The sequence below is a fragment of the Coffea arabica genome, chromosome 9c (assembly GCF_036785885.1).
Source record: "Coffea arabica cultivar ET-39 chromosome 9c, Coffea Arabica ET-39 HiFi, whole genome shotgun sequence".
Classification (NCBI taxonomy): Eukaryota; Viridiplantae; Streptophyta; class Magnoliopsida; order Gentianales; family Rubiaceae; genus Coffea; species Coffea arabica.
This window is the reverse complement of record NC_092326.1, coordinates 34,529,270-34,547,212: the sequence shown is the minus strand read 5'-3', so window position 1 is coordinate 34,547,212 and position 17,943 is coordinate 34,529,270. Positions and strand designations below refer to the sequence as shown.

Here is a 17,943-nt window from a genome sequence, read left to right as displayed (position 1 = left end):
AAATCAATATTATATGAATGCAGAAGTAAAATATTTACTAAGCTTATGTAATACAGCTCGTATATTAAAAACTCAGAGAAAATTTATCTCAAACCTTCGGAAGAATTATAGCTTTTATGAAACTAAATTCTACTCTTTACATAAAGCAAATGGTGACATGGACATTGAGTCATAACTTGACTGTACAATTCCCCAGAAAAGCAGTCAAAGAAATTCTAATCAGCATGACAATTACATCACTGTCAAAAAATTACCAAACCTATATTACTGAGACTATATATGATGCGACTCCTCACCTATCAGGTAGCAAACATTAGCCATGGAGAAACTTCACAACCTCTCCCCTTTTGGATTTGTGTTGCTGTGTTTTCTTTCAGCTTCCTTAGCCATGCTTCCGACCAATATTACCACTGATCAGTCATCTCTTCTTGCCTTGAGATCTCACATCTCATTTGACCCTCACCAAATCTTGGCAAACAACTGGTCTGTCAGATCTTCTGTGTGAATGGATTGGAGTGACCTGCGGCTTTCGGCATCTCAGAGTGACCGGCTTAAGTATTTCAAACATGAATCTTTCCGGCACCTTACCTCCACAATTGGGGAACCTATCATTTCTTGTTTCGCTTGACATGAGAAACAACAATTTCCACGGAGAGATGCCGCATGCAATTGCTCGTTTGCGCCGATTAAAAGTACTTAATTTGGGCATCAACAATCTCAAAGGAGAGTTACCCTGGTGGATTGGTTCATTTCCTAAACTTCGTCACTTGAATCTTGGAAACAATAGCTTCACTGGTCGTATCCCATCTTCCATCTCTAACTTGTCAAAGCTAGAGACTATATATCTTTCGTTCAACCCTCTGCAAGGAAACATTCCCACGGGGATTTTCAATATTTCCTCGCTGCAAATCATTCACCTTATGGATAATGGCCTATCCGGAGTTCTTCCAAGTGACATGTGTTACCGTCTTCCTGGACTGAGTATCCTTGACCTATCAATGAACAAGTTAAATGGTCAATTACCATCAAGTGCTTTAGCCCAGTGTTCAGAACTTCAGGTGCTGTCTTTGTCTTTTTTTTTCTGCAACGGTAGATTATGTATTGATTGGCAAAATATACACTTATATGAGCAAAGGCTCAACTAGTTCTATACAAATGTGTTAGACACACTGAGGATTGATCCATTCCTCATCTTGAGATATGCCTAAAGCATAATCACTAATCCATTCACATCTAGGATCTAGATTTCTATCTAAACAAAAGGAGCATTTCTGGAATAAAGCTCTGAGACTATTAATATCATCAGTCAAAGTTGCCATTTTGATATCCTTGGTCAGCCCAGTTGTAATCATTTTCAACAGTTGGGGGCTGAGGAGGTGGACTGTAATTTTCTGCCATTGCAGCTGTCTAGCCTTTATGATGGCCATCTTCACAGCTTCCGCACTTGTCTGCAACTGGCTGCCTGCGTACCTATCAGTCAGTGCCCAAGCAGACACCACCTGATTGTTGAAGTTAGTTGCTATAATCCCAGTCCCAACTCTATTGGTTTGATCTTGCACCTGAGTTGATAATCTGATCTGCATTTCATCCCTTCCACCCTCACCTGTTTCTGCAGTCTCTCTAACTCTTTCGGCTTCCACAGGTGTCGATTTCTCCTCCCTCCATCCTGATGCATGCTCTTGCCATTCCTGTAGGGCCTTTTTAATTGTTTCCCAAGGATGCCTTCGTTTGGCATTGAACTTCCATTCATTCCTCCTTTTCCAGATTTGCCAAAGGATATTCACAGTTAGCTCTATGTGTTCCCTTCCTTCCAGCCTGTTTGTTGCTTCCAGCATAGCATTCCACCACACTAATATGTTCTTTGTCTGTTCCGTTAAACCATCCCATTGAATTGGGGCCATTTTCCACACTTCTTGGGCTCTGCTACATTGAAAGAACAAATGTTCAATTGACTCTTTCTGTTCACCACAGCCATCACAAATAGGATCCCCCTGGTGTGTTCTGTTAAACACCAGGTCATTAACTGGTAGAAGGCCATTTAGGCTTCTCCAAAAGAAATGTTTTATCTTGCTTTTGATCTTTAGCTTCCACAGCCACTTCCATTGCTTTTCATTGGAGTTTGCTGAGCTTGTTCCTGCCTCATCATCTCTTCTTCCCTTGTGTTGGGATGTTTCCTGACATAGAGCTTTATATCCTGAATTGACCGTGTAGGTACCACTGCCACTATGTAACCAAAAATTGCTGTCCTCCCTTCCTGCAATACTTACAGGAATATTAAGAATTTCTTTCGCATCCTTCCTGTTGAATATCCGACTCACTAATGGTTTCTTCCATCTAAAGCCACTGATCAGCTCTTCTACCCTTCTGATATTGCAGCTCTGAGTCATCTCAGTGGTGACTTTCCCATCCTTATTTCCAGGGATCCAATTATCCTCCCATATATTTGTTGCTTTGCCATTACCTATCTTCCTTCTGGTTCCTATTCTCACAAAATCCCTCACATTCATCAGGCTTTGCCAGATCCAAGAAGCACACTTAGGAATTTTACACTTAAAGATCGATTCCTTATGAAAATACTTGGCCCTCAAAACCTTACTGACTAAGAGGTTTGGTTTGGAAATTACCCTCCAAACCTGTTTAGCCAGCAAGGCTTTGTTGAAATTCTGCAGCTCCCTGAACCCCAAGCCACCCTTTTTTTTGTCTCTAGCCAATCTCCCCCATGAACACCAGTGCATCTTATTTTTTCCTTCAGATTCTCGCCACCAGTAATTAGCAAAGATGGATGTCACATCTTTACACAGTTTGTTAGGGAGTTTAAAACAGGACATTGTGTAAACTGGCATTGCCATGGAGACTGACTTCAATAATACTTCCTTCCCCCCTTGGCTAAGCAACTTGTTCTTCCAGCTATTCATCCTTCTGCTAACACTATCCTTTATGTAACCAAAAACTTGCTGTTTGGATCTTGTAATCACCATAGGTAGTCCCAGATATTTCCCTTGAGTAGCCATCTGAATTTTGTCTAGACTTCTTCTTATTTCCCCTTTATTCTGATGGCTCACATTGCGTTTGGATCTTGTAATCACCATAGGTAGTCCCAGATATTTCCCTTGAGTAGCCATCTGAATTTTGTCTAGACTTCTTCTTATTTCCCCTTTATTCTGATGGCTCACATTGCTACTGAAAAAAACAGAGGATTTTTCCAGATTTATAACTTGGCCTGATCCCTTCTCATACTTCCTAAGAATTTGACAGAGCTCATTTGCTTCCTCTCTGTCAGCTTTACAGAACACCAGTGAGTCGTCAGCAAAAAATAAGTGGGTCAAGCTTGGACCATTTCTGCTAATCTTCATCCCTGAAATCCTTTTTCCAACTTCAGCCTGCTTCAGTAAGTTGGAGAACCCTTCTGAACATAGGAGGAAAAGATAAGGTGACAGTGGATCACCTTGTCTTATTCCCCTTTCTGGTATTACAAACTCCTTTGGAGCCCCATTTATGTTGAAGGAGTATGTAACTGATGAGAGACAGCTCCAAATCCATTTCCTCCAGACTGTGCAGTAGCCCATCTTGTCCATCATGGAATCCAGAAATTTCCACTCCACTCTGTCGTAGGCCTTGGACATGTCCAGCTTCACAGCCATAAAACCATTTTGCCCTTGTTTCTTATTTTTCATGTAATGCAAATACTCATGGGACAAAATGACATTATCAAGAATTTGCCTGCCTGGAATAAAGGCTGCTTGGTTTTTGCTAATGCAGTGGCTTAAAACATTCTTGAGTCTATTGGCCAAAATTTTTGAAATCACTTTGTACACTACATTACAGAGACTAATAGGCCTATAGCTCTTCAAGTTAATGGGATTTTGAATTTTGGGGATAAGGGAGATGACAGTATGATTCCAAGACTTAGGCATGTTGCTAGTATGGAAGAAATGCCTTATGGCAGCAATTAAATCTGGTTTAACAACATGCCAAAATTTTTGGAAGAACAAGGGAGTCATACCATCTTGACCTGGAGCCTTATTTGGATTCATGGAGAAAAGAGCAGATTTGATTTCTATATCACTCACCTCTTTAGTTAGCTTGTCATTCATCTCAGTAGTAATAGATAGAGGTATACCACTTAGAATCTCATCAACACCCTCACTCCCTGAACTAGAGAAAAGGTCTCTATAGTATTCAGCTACTTCCTTTCCCAGCTCCTCCTCATTTTTTGTCCAAGTTCCATCCTCCCTTTGAATGTTGAGCATTCTATTTTTCCTTCTCCTCCCCTTCACACATTCATGGAAAAATTTGGTATTCTTGTCCCCTTCTCTCAACCAGTCAATTCTTGCTTTCTGAGCCCAATACTGCTCCTCTTCTGAATATGCCTCTTTCAACTGATTCTTCAAATCTGCCATTTTATCCTTGGAGCCTGCATCCTTCGATTCCTTAGCCTCCTTAATCTGTTGCTTCATATGGTTGATTTTTAGCAGAGAATTCCCAGTGAAATTGTTTTTCCATTTGAGAAGAGCCACTCTACAGTTAGCAACCTGTCTTGTAATCCTGTACATCCTATTTCCTTCTACTGTTTGGTTCCAAGCTTGCTCAACAATCTGATTAACCTCTGACCTTTTGAGCCATCTTTTATCAAAGAAAAACCTTGATTTTCTTTTCTCTAATCTTGGCCAATTGTCTATGAGCAGCATGCTATGATCTGATCCAAGAGTATCCACATGTTCACATTTAGCCTTGGCAAAAATTTGGCCCCATTCTAAAGTGCTCAAGCCTCTATCCAGCCTTTGCCTTATCTCTCCCTCATCTTCCCAATTATTGCTCCATGTCCAGGGGTTACCAGTAAAACCAATGTCTACCAGTCTGTTGCTTTCTACAAAACTATTAAAATCCTTGAAGCTACTCACTTCTCTTACTCTGCCACCCCACTTCTCCTCATTAGAGAGTATATCATTGAAATCCCCTGCTAGAAGCCATTTATCCCCCCACAATTGTTGTCTCAGAGTCAAAACTTTCCATTGTTCTTTCCTGAAATTAGCATCACAACTCATGTAAACACCAATAAACCACCACTCAACCTAGGTGTCCGGGTCTATAACTACAGCCTCTATAGTCAGAGCAGTTGTTATCACCTTCCTAACCTGAATATCATGATTCCAAAATAAGGCCATGCCTTCTTTCCTATCCATAGCTTCCACGATTACACTTTCATCAAACCTCAGCATATCTTGGACCTTTTTCATAAATCTGAACCTGTTCTTGGTCTCACTCAGAAAGACCATGTTTGGGGAGAGGAGGTTCTTAGCCTCCCTCAACTGGGGAACTGTCAAGGGGCTCCCTGCTCCTTGACAGTTCCACACCAGGACCTTCATTGTAACTTGAGGGGCCAGTTAAGGTTGGCCCCTTCCCCCTTAGAAATTTCGCTCAGATTCCTTTCCCTAGGATCCAGTTTGTTCCTCTTAGGGACAATCTCATTCACCTGCACTTCCACCATATCCTCGTCCACCAAATTAAGTTTCCTTTTGCCTTGTTGAGGAGACAGATTCCTATTCCTGCTCAGTTCTCTCAAAGGCTGTCTAGAAATTTTAGGAGATCTCAATTGTCTCTTCATCTTCCTGTTATGTTTCTGAATTGCCTTTGTTCCCAAGTCAGAGCTTTCTGTATCAATTTGCATTAATGCTGACTCCGGACTAACAGTTCCTTCCTCTACTACTATTACTAGCATAAGCTCCTGTGCTATTTGCTCAAGTCCAGTTCTTTCCCCTTCACCCTTGAACGATCCACTTTCCTCCTTCCCTTCAGATACACTCACCAAGCCTACTTCTAAAGCACAATTACTTTTTCCTCCAAGGAGGGGATCTGTATTCTCCCTGGTACAGCTTACCTTTTGGCTATAGTTGGTGCTTGAAGCTGAACCTCGCATACTCATATCCTTGCAACTCACCTCATCTCTTGTCTTCTGCCCCACATTACTATCTGCCTCTTTGGCCCTTCCCTTATCTGTCTGTTTCTCATCATTCCCCTTCCTAGGATCTTCCTTTCTTCCTGACGAGAATTCCTTATGTCTATGTTCCAGATTCTCCTTAGCCTTAGGATTTAACAGTACCATCTCTCCATCTTTAAATCCCCAATGGTTCTTCTCCGAGTTGAACTTGCTTTGCTGTTCCTTTTGGGGTGATGCTTTTCCTGTATTAGCTCTCAACCACGGGCCATACTGATGTTCCTGCTTACCTTTGCTGATCTGTATAATTGTCTTGCATGACCTTTCTCCATGTCCAACTACCCCACATTTGTAGCAGAAATCTGGACAACGCTCGTATCTGAAGTTCAACCACTTCAACACTCCATTTACTTTAACAGTTGTTCCCCTGAGTAAAGGTAGTGAGGTGTCTATCAGCACCAACAGCTTTAAATGTCGTCCTTCCTTTCCTCCTACTTGAGGCACTAGAACATCCCTTACTTCATGGAACACTGCCCCAATTTTCCTACCCGTTTCTTTTGTTATCCAATGCACAGGAAGATTCCAGACTTGCACCCACATAGGGGCTAGATTAAAGGCCTCTGTATCATCCTCTATACCTTCAAACCAGTGCTTCATAACCAGAATTTGGTTGTCCATGACCCAAGGTCCTCCTCCTACAATCCTCTCTCTGTCCTCCTTGCTTGGAATATAAAACTGAAACAAATTTGGGCCCAGTTCTATGATCCTCAGGTTCCTTGGGTACCCCCAAGCAGAGTTCACGAAGTTCTTTACTCCTACAAAGTTAACCACTTTCTCACCTCTGATTCTCCCCACTAGACTTAACTGGCATTCAAGAATACCTCTATCTATCTCTTCGCAACCTAAGTCAGTACCTTCCAGCTCTTTCTCTGAGAGAGCAAACTTGCTGATCGCATCTGCCAGTTCTTCCGCCATAAGGTCTAAGCAGATTCTAAGAGTAACTGCTACTATTACTACTGAGAACAGGACAAGTCAACCAAGGCCAAAAGCCAAAGAGACCAAACCAGACAGGCGAGACACACAACACAGAAGAAAGAAAAAACTACCTCCCTGTTTTTTGAAAACACCCAAATATAAAAGAAGCAAAACACTTATGTCCCCCTGTAAATATATTTTTTTTAAAAAAGATTTGTCCTTTTTATAAAGAAAGAGCAAAGCAACGAGGTTGACAGGGGCACAACCCAGAACTTTAACAGAAATGAAATCCACAAATGAGGACTTTGGTATTAATGGCTATGAAGTTACCTGCCAGCGCACTTACGTCTTCCATGGAGTCTGTTTTCTCGGACCAGACAAACTAAGATCACTGCTGCATGCAGAAATCCGACAAAGAAGCCAACCCTGAGTCATGAGTTTTCCTCCAGCTGGGGGACAAGCATATCTCACGAACCACTACTTTGCTGTCGCACTCTAAAAGATCGCTCATCTTGACTTACTCTCAGCACTAATTTGTGGGGATTGTCTAGATCTTGGGATTGTATGTGTGTGTGTTTGCGGAAGTTTTGAAGGATTTTGAAAAAAGTTTGAAACTCTCAAGACTGAGAGACTCGCGCTCTAATCTAGAGAGAGAAACTCTCACTTCGGAGGATATTTTCCCCGTGAGGCAGTTAGGTGCTGTCTTTGTCTCTCAATGAATTTGGAGGTGCCGTACCAAAAGAAATTGGAGAACTGAAGAAGCTTGAGGAGCTATACTTGGGTATCAACCATTTAGAAGGTAGGATCCCTGTTAATTCTTTTACCATACATGGACAAAGCCAAATTAAATGAATTGTTTTATGTTGTAGTGAATTTGTGCAGATCTAGATCCAGAAGTTGGTTTGTTCTAACAAAAATAGCACATATCTTGCACAATATTTAGAGCGTGTTTGATAAATATAAATCTGAAATTTGAAATTTAAAATTTGAAATATGAATCCATTAAATTACTAAATGTTAAGTATCATGATACAACTTATTATCTAAATCTGAATACTGAATACAGTATGCCTGTTAGATAATTGTAAACAACTTAATACCGAATTTCATATATTTCATAATTTTGTTATTATGTTGATTTATTCATTAATGATGATGTTAAAATGTTATACTTTATTTATAATATGTATAATTTAATTTCATTGAAAATAAGATATTAAAAAATAGCAAAAAATGAACCACATATTAAAATAAAATTATAATATAAAAAATGTGTTTGGGAAAATAAATTTATTTGAGAAAAAACAAACTTTAGCACAATTTTCAATAGTTTATTTTTGCTCATATGTCAATGTCTGTAGATATGTAACAAAGTAATAAATTTTGCATTTGCATTAAATGGTAAGTGAATAGCTTCTTGCTTATTTTTTAAATATGTTTAATTTAGAGAATTTAGAGGCACTTAATTAATTAAAATGTTCTATTTTTTGACAACACACACCTATGGATATGTTAAGGCCTGAACCCATGAAATTTAAGTACTTAATTGTATTCTCAAATAAAACCTTACTCTTATCTTTCCATATTCCCAATTGAAAAGGCAAAAAATACAAGAAAAATTTAGAGTTATAGACTGTTACCAAAGATTTTCAGATTTTTCTGCTCCTTTACAGCTAGGAAAACCATGAATACATGGAGCAGATAATATGGTCCTGATGGACAAGTTAATGGTCAAAATATATTCGTATTTTCTTAGGATACTATAGAATAGTGAAAAAGATTTTGAAAAATTTAGTTAACTTTACATGCATTTACTTTAAGATGTCTTTTTAATTTGATTTCGAAACAAGTCAATTTCAAAATGTCGAGGGTGCCAGACTGTGGCCAATTTTTTGCTTTTGGCCTATCAATTTTCTCGGTTAATTCAAAACGTCCATCAATGATCTCAACTTGTTGATTTTTATTGCATCCACATTTTGTAGGTGAAATTCCAAAAGAAATTGGTAACTCAACTATGATGAAAACACTAGATTTCAGATCAAACAACTTAGCAGGTATGACCATTTATTTTACAAAACTTACAGAATATAGAGACTTATATATTTTAATTTATATGCTCAATTTTATTTTGGCAGGTATAATACCACGAGAGGTTGGTAACTGCTACTTTCTCCAACACATCAACATGGAATTCAATAGCTTAACTGGTTCCATACCAATAGAGATCTTCAACCTCTCAAAGTTGATTATTATGTCACTTACACAAAATCAACTTTCAGGCAATCTTCCATCCACATTCGGTTATAGGCTTCCCAATCTAGAAGAGCTTTACCTCGGCATTAATTCCTTCTCTGGAGTATTACCTACCTCAATCTCAAATTCTTCTAAACTTCATAGAGTAGATTTTGGTACTAACAAGTTCACAGGTCCAATTCCTACTTCCCTGGGTGACCTAAGTCTCCTGGAACTACTGAATCTATTCAGCAACAATTTAACGAGCGACTCCGCATCTCAAGAGTTGAGCTTCATCACTTCATTGACAAAATGCCAATATTTGTCAATATTGGTCTTGAGTGGCAATCCATTCAATGGGTTCATTCCGGAGTCGGTCAGTAATCTTTCAACTTCCCTTCAATTGTTGTCTGCATCAGATTGTAAAATCAAGGGCATCATTCCTGATGGAATTGGAAATTTTAGTAGTTTGATCCAGTTAGATCTATCCAACAATGAGCTAAATGGGTCGTTGCCAGCTAGGATAAAAGATTTACGAAAGCTTCAAGGAATGGATCTTAGTGTGAACAAATTAAGCAAAGTGCCCCTAGAGTTTCTTTGTGCTCTCTATGACTTGGCTACAATAGATCTTGGACAAAATCAAATTATGGGCTCAATACCAAAGTGCATGGGAAATTTTACTTCCCTGAGGAATCTTAACCTAAGTCACAATAGACTAAATTCTTCCCCACCTGTAGAAATATGGAACCTGAAAGATCTCTTGGAGCTTGACCTCTCCTCAAATTTGTTGAGTGGATCTCTGCCACAAGCAATTACGAATATGAAGATGGCAAATTGATTTGTCAACCAATCAGTTCTCGGGTGCCATTCCTGATACAATTGGAGAGATCCAAAACCTGCAAAATCTCTCTCTAGCACACAACAGATTGCAAGGATCAATCCCAGAGTCGATCGGCAAGATGGTAAGCTTGGAGTCATTGGATCTATCGCATAACTTTCTCTTTGGATCGGTTCCAATGTCAATGGAGAACCTTCGGTATCTTAGACATTTCAATGTCTCTTTTAACAATTTAATTGGTGAAGTTCCTTCCAGAGGGCCTTTTATCAACTTCACTGCCGAATCCTTCATTGCAAATCAAGCACTGTGTGGAGCTCAAAGGTTTCATGTGCCTCCATGCCCACATATTTCAGCTCACAGATCGAGAACAAAAAAAGTGCGTCAAACGATTTATATTCTTCTGGGGATGATAATAGCAATGGGAGTCTTGTCCTTTGGATTTTTTTACCTAAGGTATGGAAAGAAAGATGGACTTTCCAGTGGAGCAAATTTATCCTTAGTTGTAATGCCAGAAAGAATTTCATATTTCGAACTTCTAAAAGCAACTAATGGGTACAGCGAAAGCAATTTGTTGGGAACTGGAAGCTTTGGATCTGTTTATAGAGGTACTCTTGATGATGGAAGGGTCGTGGCTGCTAAAGTTTTCAATTTACAAGTCGAAGGGGCATTCAGGAGTTTTGATGTAGAATGTGAAGTACTGCGCAATCTTCGCCATAGAAACCTCACAGGAGTCATCACCAGTTGCTCTAACCCTGAGTTTAAGGCATTAGTGCTTGAGTTCATGCCTAATGGGAGTCTTGAGAAGTGGTTGTATTCGCACAGCTATTTTCTGGATCTAATGCAGAGATTAGACATATTGATTGATGTTGCATGTGCATTGCAATATCTCCACTGTGAGTATTCAACTCCAGTAATTCACTGTGATTTGAAACCGAGTAATGTTCTGCTGGATCAAGACATGGTTGCCCATCTAAGTGATTTTGGCCTTACAAAGTTGTTGGCTGAGGATAACAGCATCACACACACCGAAACACTAGCCACACTTGGCTATCTCGCACCAGGTGAAGAATTTTCTAATACGACTAAAGTATTATTTCCTCAATTGTTTGCTGTTGAAAATGCCAAATATTAAAAATTACAACCAATTTAAGAACATAGATGAATTTTATATATGTCTTGCAGAGTATGGATTGGAAGGATTAGTATCAACAAAATGCGATACCTACAGTTTTGGAATTATGATGATGGAAGTCTTCACAAGAACAAAACCTAATAGTGAAATGTTTGGCGAAAACTTGAGCTTGAAGAGTTGGGTGACTAATTGAGTACTTGATGGATTAGCTCATGTAATCGATGCTAATTTGCTGAAGGAAAATGATGAATACTTTGTTGAAAAGCTAAGCTGTATAGCCTCAATCATGAAAGTGGCTCTGGACTGCACGATGGAATCTCCAAGAGAGAGAAGCAACATACAAGATGTTCTTGTTGTGCTCAAAAAAATCAAGCTTCAGTATTTAAGTGCCCTCCATTCAAGGACGTCTTAAAGGTGCACGTTCTCTCTGAGATTTGTAGTTTTCCCAACTCTCCTGGCTTCTACATAGTTGTCTGGTTGGGTAATAATATTGTATTGGCCACGGGGCTTGGAGAAATCTCAGCTAGATGAGGCCAAGTAGAAATGGAATTTAATCACTCATTATGCTTCATGAGTGGTTACGGGGCAGTAATCCTTTTCGTAGTCTTTCTTGAATTCATGTACTGCATGATAAAATTAATCAAAACATTTCCTTTCTCTTATTAGCGCGTAAATATCGACCTTCTTAATCTTAAATATGCAGTTGCAGAATAAAATGTAAAAGGAGATTCCTTTTCTATTTCAAGTTAATTAAGGAGTAATCTTTTACGAGAGTTGAACGAGAGTTTGAATGTTATTCAAATTTACTTTGATTAGATGGTAAACTAAATTTAACTAATATTAGGAATGGCTACTATATTATTTGTTACTAAAGAAAATTCTTGTTATCTATATATTAACGGACACTTCCTCAAAAGAATGAAAGATTTCGTACTACTTGCAGATACTGCAACTGATGCCTTTAAAAAATTGTTATGACATCAATTTTCCATGGCACACTAAATCTACGATAAACCAAAGGAAACAAGACATTATAAAAAAACCCAAGAATTTGACAAACGAGTAGTAGAATTATGATCATAAAACTAAGCATTCAAAGACTACGACAGTGATGGAAGGTGACTAAAAGCTAATGCACGTAGTGAGAAACCATGAGACATTTTCAATCTCTAATCAAGGCTTAGCTATTAATAATACCCATGAGACATTTTGAGAAATTTAAGTTGTTCCAGTACATACTATCCTGAAAGAAGGAAAAAGAAATCACGAAAGCCTTTGAAATTTTGTTGTTATCCCGTTTAACTTACAAATGTTAAACTTGATCAATTTTTATTAATCTTTACTCTTTGGGAGTTATTGCTAATTGGCCCTTGGATCCCACTATGATATTCACCAAGGTTAAGAAAGCATGCCTTGAATTGCAATGAATCTGCGAACTACTTAAGATGCATTAGGTGTTTAATTTAATTTTATTCTTGTGCTTATCATTTCCCAATGCTGCAGAGAAATTAAAGGTACTATAATAAGCAAAGCCAAGTTGACTCGCTACTATGTATACAAAGGAGACTTACTGTCCTGTTAACTGATTATTATATATATATATATTTTTTTTTTTTTTTTAAAAAACATACCTGTTGTTACTGCTGTACTCGAATGAAAAAATCTATAGCATTATTCTGAACCTAAATGAATTTCTTTTTGGACAATTTGCACCTTGATGTTCTAGATGCCCACCAATTTAGTCTTATTGATAAACCTGTTAAGTGGATGGAAAATGCTGATGCATCTTCACTCTGAATTTACTCAATCCAAGAAACTAGCAAAGCATTGCTCAACAAACATTATTTTGAAAACTCAGTTTTTGCATCAACTTCTGTTAGTTTTGGTCCCAGGAAATCGACCAATGAGAATAATAGGATTTTTAGCAACTCAATTATGACAATAACATAATAAATAAATCAAGAAAAGAGAAAATAGAATTTTACGTGGTTCGGCCAAATTGACCTACGTTCAAGGACGAAGAGGTAGCAGATTTACTATAACAAAAAAAGAGTACAAAAAAGAGAATACAAAATCTAGGAAATAATTCCTAAGGTCAAAAAGCACCTAAAACTGAAAATACAGAGGAGTTTAAATAGCACTAAATGTTTAATGGTTCAAAAGCCCATGACTTGCTCTTTTGGTCTGATGTCTAACCAAAACTCCTCTTAAATATACTATAACTATTTGATGTAAAAGAGGTAAAAAAAAAGTGATTAAGAATGTATTCACCAATAATATAAAAATTGCTTTCCAAACAAAGCTGAATTTGAAGGTGACAAAGAACTTTTTCCTAGAAAAGTTTGAATCATGTGTACTACTTATAGGTTTTTCGTTTTTGTTAAAAATTATGCACCTTTCAAAATTAGATGGAGGCCTTTTGCTGGCATCCTGTTCAACTTCAAAATGTTAAAAATTATCATTTCGGATCATCTTGGAACCTTGGATTTAGTTTTGACTGGTCCTTAGATCCTACTAAAATTCCCACCACGGCTCAGAGAAGATGCCTTGTTCTTTTCAATTTCCTTTTTATAAGTGGGAGGCCTTGAATTCAGGATTCCCTTTTTTATAATTCCTTTCACCTTACCACTAAACCCAACACTTTTCTATAAAAGAAGATGCCATGAATTGCAATGAATCTGGAAATCCCAACACCCGTTTCATTATGAGATTTTGCTAGCAAATTAATTTGCATTAAAAAATTTTCAAAACTTCCAAATCAACGTTAGGATAATTAAAATTATTTTGAAGAGTTGGACTTCATATATTTATAATATTTGAATCAACATGAAAGTTTATAAAATTTTTTGCACGAACATAAGGTTTAATTTGTAAGTAAAGTGTTTAAAATCTTTCCAAATTTGAAAGGGAAAAAACACAAAATTTGAAGACTTTGGTGTGGTGGTTCCTATTCCCTACCTTTCTTTGCTTCTCGAAGTGCTAACTATTTCTTTAGTTATGAATCTTGAACTATACAAGCAACCTTTTGCGAATGTGTTTGTAAAATAACATGGTTACCTAATTAGACAAATTCTCTGCATAGAAGTAGTATCTGTGAACACCAAGTTAATAGCTGCAAGTACCGTAAGACAACAACATAACATGAAAAACTGTACCAAGCCAAAAAAAAAAGAAGAGAGGTTACTTTAACATCATTTATCTAAAATTAGTAGCTATCTTTTGCCTTTAGTTTTTTCAACAAAAAACGAGAGGATCCCTGAGTTTTCCCTGCTGTCAAATTCAGAATTTAAATCTCATGCCTGATAGTTGGAGGTGAGAAGAGTGTAAATGAATGTTTTCCTAAACATATTTTTGCCTATATTTGAGAAGCATAAATTGAAATGAGTGTGCTTTTTTTTGGAGGTATATAGAGACAATCTTTATTGCCCCAGAAAGAAAAAACAAACAGTAAAATACTAGGAAATTGAAGATTAGTCCAAACTAGTGGAAGATTTTACTTAAGTAAATTCACTAAGTCATAATTTGAACTGTTCTATTTGTTTAATTTCCACATACATCTCTCATCTTTTGATTGCAAATTAACGAGTCATGTCGATTGCTCGATAGTATTGATAGTGCTTATTTTCTTGTTTCTTAATTTCTGAACCTCTCCAGCATTATTCTTGCAAACGTGGGGTTGAGCCATCCTTAATTTTCTACCGTTTCCTGCACAATTGAGTTGATTTTCTGTCTAAAGTGGTTGATTAGTACAAAGTCATTGTTCAGAACAGTTGAGGGGCAATCAATTTTGTCTCTTGTATAATGACCAAGACTTATAACGTATTATGTGGTCAAATAATTAAGTTGCATTATTCCCAAGAACGCGCATCATCAAACTGTGCAGTTTTGTCTTGAAATAGGCTTTGGGTTTGAGTTTAATTTTACAATTTAATATCTAGTTATTAAACTTTGTTTATTTGAGAACAGAAAAGAATTGTTTTAGACGTTTCAATGAAAATCCATGCTTGTTCGTCTATGTAAAATATTACTTGAATAAAAATGTTAATCGTACACAAACCATATATATATATATATATATATATATAGACACACACACATACAAAATTGGTTTTAGAATTTATTAAGCTACAGATTTGATCAATATGCTAAATCAATATCAAAACCCTATTTAAGTTAGAATTTTGAGATGATAACAAGGTTTGGAATTAATGCAAAGGTGGTGTAAAAGAATAAATAAAAATTTAAGGGATTAAATAATGAATTTCCTATTTTTGCTTTCTCCTTCGTACATTTGAAGCCCCTTAGATTAGCCATGGATCACTTCCCTCTCTTTCGGGCTGTGGCAACTCAAGGGTCCTCAAATTACATCAATCATAAAATAGAAGGTCTAACTTTACTATTAGACTTTGACATGAGAAATCAATATTATATGAATGCAGAAGTAAAATATTTACTAAGCTTATGTAATACAGCTCGTATATTAAAAACTCAGAGAAAATTTATCTCAAACCTTCGGAAGAATTATAGCTTTTATGAAACTAAATTCTACTCTTTACATAAAGCAAATGGTGACATGGACATTGAGTCATAACTTGACTGTACAATTCCCCAGAAAAGCAGTCAAAGAAATTCTAATCAGCATGACAATTACATCACTGTCAAAAATTACCAAACCTATATTACTGAGACTATATATGATGCGACTCCTCACCTATCAGGTAGCAAACATTAGCCATGGAGAAACTTCACAACCTCTCCCCTTTTGGATTTGTGTTGCTGTGTTTTCTTTCAGCTTCCTTAGCCATGCTTCCGACCAATATTACCACTGATCAGTCATCTCTTCTTGCCTTGAGATCTCACATCTCATTTGACCCTCACCAAATCTTGGCAAACAACTGGTCTGTCAGATCTTCTGTGTGTGAATGGATTGGAGTGACCTGCGGCTTTCGGCATCTCAGAGTGACCGGCTTAAGTATTTCAAACATGAATCTTTCCGGCACCTTACCTCCACAATTGGGGAACCTATCATTTCTTGTTTCGCTTGACATGAGAAACAACAATTTCCACGGAGAGATGTCGCATGAAATTGCTCGTTTGCGCCGATTAAAAGTACTTAATTTGGGCATCAACAATCTCAAAGGAGAGTTACCCTGGTGGATTGGTTCATTTCCTAAACTTCGTCACTTGAATCTTGGAAACAATAGTTTCACTGGTCGTATCCCATCTTCCATCTCTAACTTGTCAAAGCTAGAGACTATATATCTTTCGTTCAACCCTCTGCAAGGAAACATTCCCACGGGGATTTTCAATATTTCCTCGCTGCAAATCATTCACCTTATGGATAATGGCCTATCCGGAGTTCTTCCAAGTGACATGTGTTACCGTCTTCCTGGACTGAGTATCCTTGACCTATCAATGAACAAGTTAAATGGTCAATTACCATCAAGTGCTTTAGCCCAGTGTTCAGAACTTCAGGTGCTGTCTTTGTCTCTCAATGAATTTGGAGGTGCCGTACCAAAAGAAATTGGAGAACTGAAGAAGCTTGAGGAGCTATACTTGGGTATCAACCATTTAGAAGGTAGGATCCCTGTTAATTCTTTTACCATACATGGACAAAGCCAAATTAAATGAATTGTTTTATGTTGTAGTGAATTTGTGCAGATCTAGATCCAGAAGTTGGTTTGTTCTAACAAAAATAGCACATATCTTGCACAATATTTAGAGTGTGTTTGATAAATATAAATCTGAAATTTGAAATTTAAAATTTGAAATATGAATCCATTAAATTACTAAATGTTAAGTATCATGATACAACTTATTATCTAAATCTGAATACTGAATACAGTATGCCTGTTAGATAATTGTAAACAACTTAATACCGAATTTCATATATTTCATAATTTTGTTATTATGTTGATTTATTCATTAATGATGATGTTAAAATGTTATACTTTATTTATAATATGTATAATTTAATTTCATTGAAAATAAGATATTAAAAAATAGCAAAAAATGAACCACATATTAAAATAAAATTATAATATAAAAAATGTGTTTGGGAAAATAAATTTATTTGAGAAAAAACAAACTTTAGCACAATTTTCAATAGTTTATTTTTGCTCATATGTCAATGTCTGTAGATATGTAACAAAGTAATAAATTTTGCATTTGCATTAAATGGTAAGTGAATAGCTTCTTGCTTATTTTTTAAATATGTTTAATTTAGAGAATTTAGAGGCACTTAATTAATTAAAATGTTCTATTTTTTGACAACACACACCTATGGATATGTTAAGGCCTGAACCCATGAAATTTAAGTACTTAATTGTATTCTCAAATAAAACCTTACTCTTATCTTTCCATATTCCCAATTGAAAAGGCAAAAAATACAAGAAAAATTTAGAGTTATAGACTGTTACCAAAGATTTTCAGATTTTTCTGCTCCTTTACAGCTAGGAAAACCATGAATACATGCAGCAGATAATATGGTCCTGATGGACAAGTTAATGGCCAAAACATATTCGTATTTTCTTAGGATACTATAGAATAGTGAAAAATATTTTGAAAAATTTAGTTAACTTTACATGCATTTACTTTAAGATGTCTTTTTAATTTGATTTCGAAACAAGCCAATTTCAAAATGTCGAGGGTGCCAGGCTGTGGCCAATTTTTGCTTTTGCCCTATCAATTTTCTCGTTTAATTTAAAACATACATCAAAGATCTCAACTTGTTGATTTTTATTGCATCCATATTTTGTAGGTGAAATTCCAAAAGAAATTGGTAACTCAACTATGATGAAAACACTAGATTTCAGATCAAACAACTTAGCA

The 17,943-nt window shown here is 36.7% G+C and overlaps 1 pseudogene; it reads left to right on the top strand.

The window, feature by feature from the left end:
* Window positions 1-319: 319 nt before the first annotated feature.
* LOC113708233 (uncharacterized) lies at window positions 320-11,538 on the top strand (annotated as a pseudogene).
* The last annotated feature ends 6,405 nt before the right edge of the window (window positions 11,539-17,943 follow it).